The following is a 3,523-nucleotide window of genomic DNA, read 5'->3' on the forward strand; positions in this document are numbered from 1 at the left end:
TGTAGTAAAAACCTGAGAAATCCGTCAGTTTCCGCCATTTGTTATGGAATCGACTTAAAGCCAGATCGTCACATTGGCCGCTCTTCTCTCTGGAACGGTTGTTCTTATCGTCTGCAAAGCTATGTCGCGTGCTGCGGTATGTGGAGACACTAAAAGCCCCATAGTAGGACACAGATGAAGCTGCCAAGTTGATGTAATAGCCAGTAAGAAGTAGTACAATTCAAGTTTCAGGTATCGATTATTGACTTTTTAGCTGGCTTTGGTGCCTTGGACATGAGCTAGGACCTTAAGATTCTTCATTAATGGAGGACTAGCAGCCGAGTTGCACGGGAGAATGTGAAAAGTGTTCATATGTAGTAAAAGCCTGAGAAATCCGTCCGTGTTCGACATTTGTTATCGAATCGACTTAAACCAGATCGTCACATTGGCCGCTCTTCTCTCTGAAACGGTTGTACTTATTGTCTGCAAAGCTATGTCGAGTGCTGCGGTATGCGGAGACACTAAAAGCACCATAGTAGAACACAGATGAAGCTTCTAAGTTGATGTAATAGCCAGTAAGAAGTAGTACAATTCGAGTTATAGGTATCGATTATTGACTTTTTAGCTGGCTTTGGTACCTTGTACATGAGCTAGGACCTTATGATTCTGCATGAAAGGAGGACTAGCAGCCCAGTTGCACGGGAGAATGTGAAAAGTGTTCATATGTAGTAAAAACCTGAGAAATCCGTCCGTTTCCGCCATTTGTTATGGAATCGACTTAAAGCCAGATCGTCACATTGGCCGCTCTTCTCTCTGAAACGGTTGTACTTATCGTCTGCAAAGCTATGTCGCGTGCTGCGGTATGCGGAGACACTAAATGCACCATAGTAGAACACAGTTGAAGCTTCTAAGCTGATGTAATAGCCAGTAAGAAGTAGTACAATTCATGTTATAAGTATCGATTATTGACTTCATAGCTGGCTTTGGTGACTTGAACATGAGCTAGGACCTTAAGATTCTGCATGAAAGGAGGACTAGCAGCCGAGTTGCACTGGAGAATGTGGAAAATGTTTATATGTAGTAAAAACCTGAGAAATCCTACCGTTTTCGTCATTTGTTATCGAATTGACTTAAAGCCAGATCGTCACATTGGCCGCTCTTCTCTCTGAAACGGTTGTACTTATCGACTCCAAAGCTATGTCGCGTCCTGCGGTATGCGGAGACACTAAAAGCACCATAGTAGAACACAGATGAAGCCTCTAATTTGATGTAATAGCCATTAAGAAGTAGTATAATTCAAGTTTTAGGTATCGATTATTGACTTTTTAGCTGGCTTTGGTGCCTTGGACATGAGCTAGGACCTTAAGATTCTGCATGAAAGGAGAATTTGCAGCCGTTTTGCACGGCAGAATGTGAAATGTGTTCATATGTAGTAAAAACCAGAGAAATCCGTCCGTGTTCGACATTTGTTATCGAATCGACTTAAAGCCAGATCGTCACATTGGCCGCTCTTCTCTCTGAAACGGTTGTACTTATCGTCTGCAAAGCTATGTCGAGTGCTGCGGCATGCGGAGACACTAAAAGCACCATAGTAGAACACAGATGAAGCTTCTAAGTTGATGTAATAGCCAGTAAGAAGTAGTACAATTCAAGTTTTAGGTATCGATTGTTGACTTTTTACCCTTCTTTGGTGCTTTGGGCATGAGCTAGGAACTTAAGGTTTTACATGATAGGAGGTCTAGCAGCCGCGTTGCACGTGAGAATGTGAAAAGTGTTTATATGTAGTAAAAACCTGAGAAATCCGTCCGTTTTCCTCATTTGTTATCGAATCGACTTAAAGCCAGATCGTCACGTTGGGCGCTCTACTCCCTAAAACGGTTGTACTTATCGTCTGCAAAGCTATGTCGCGTGCTGCGGTATGCGGAGACACTAAAAGCACCATAGTAGAACACACATGAAGCTTCTAAGTTGATGTAATAGCCAGTAAGAAGAAGTACAATTCAAGTTATAGGTATCGATTATTGACTTTTTAGCTGGCTTTGGTGCCTTGGACGTGAGCTAGGACCTTAAAATTCTGCATGAAAGGACGACTAACAGCCAAGTTGCATGGAAGAATGTGAAAAGTGTTCATATATAGTAAAAACCTGCAAAATACGTCCGTTTTGGTCATTTGTTATCGAATCGACTTAAAGCCAGATCGTCACATTGGCCGCTCTTCTCTCTGAAACGGTTGTACTTATCGTCTGCAAAGATATGTCGCGTGCTGCGGTATGTGGAGACACTAAAAGCACCATAGTAGAACACAGATGAAGCTTCCAAGTTGATGTAATAGCCAGTAAAAAGTAGTAAAATTCAAGTTTTATGTATCGATTATTGACTTTTTAGCTGTCTTTGGTGCCTTGGACATGAGCTAGGACCTTAAGATTCTTCATTAATGGAGGACTAGCAGACGAGTTGCACGGGAGAATGTGAAAAGTGTTCATATGTAGTAAAAGCCTGAGAAATCCGTCCGTGTTCGACATTTGTTATCGAATCGACTTAAAGCCAGACCGTCACATTAGCCGCTCTTCTCTCTGAAACGGTTGTACTTATTGTCTGCAAAGTTATGTCGAGCGCTGCTGTATGCGGAGACACTAAAAGCACCATAGTAGAACACAGATGAAGCTTCTAAGTTGATGTAATAGCCAGTAAGAAGTAGTACAATTCAAGTTATAGGTATCGATTATTGACTTTTTAGCTGGCTTTGGTACCTTGTACATGAGCTAGGACCTTATGATTCTGCATAAAAGGAGGACTAGCAGCCGAGTTGCACGGGAGAATGTGAAAAGTGTTCATATGTAGTAAAAACCAAAGAAATCCGTCTGTTTCCGCCATTTGTTATCGAATCGACTTAAAGCCAGATCGTCACATTGGCCGCTCTTCTCTCTGAAACGGTTGTACTTATCGTCTGCAAATCTATGTCGCGTGCTGCGGTATGTGGAGACACTAAAAGCACCATAGTAGAACACAGATGAAGCTTCCAAGTTGATGTAATAGCCAGTAAGAAGTAGTAAAATTCAAGTTTTAGGTATCGATTATTGCTTTTTAGCTGTCTTTGGTGCCTTGGACATGAGCTAGGACCTTAAGATTCTTCATTAATGGAGGACTAGCAGACGAGTTGCACGGGAGAATGTGAAAAGTGTTCATATGTAGTAAAAGCCTGAGAAATCCGTCCGTGTTCGACATTTGTTATCGAATCGACTTAAAGCCAGATCGTCACATTGGCCGCTCTTCTCTCTGAAACGGTTGTACTTATTGTCTGCAAAGCTATGTCGATCGCTGCTGTATGCGGAGACACTAATAGCACCATAGTAGAACACAGATGAAGCTTCTAAGTTGATGTAATAGCCAGTAAGAAGTAGTACAATTCAAGTTATAGGTATCGATTATTGACTTTTTAGCTGGCTTTGGTACCTTGTACATGAGCTAGGACCTTATGATTCTGCATGAAAGGAGGACTAGCAGCCCAGTTGCACGGGAGAATGAGAAAAGTGTTCATATGTAG

The sequence above is a fragment of the Schistocerca gregaria genome, unplaced genomic scaffold (assembly GCF_023897955.1).
Source record: "Schistocerca gregaria isolate iqSchGreg1 unplaced genomic scaffold, iqSchGreg1.2 ptg000266l, whole genome shotgun sequence".
Classification (NCBI taxonomy): domain Eukaryota; kingdom Metazoa; phylum Arthropoda; class Insecta; order Orthoptera; family Acrididae; genus Schistocerca; species Schistocerca gregaria.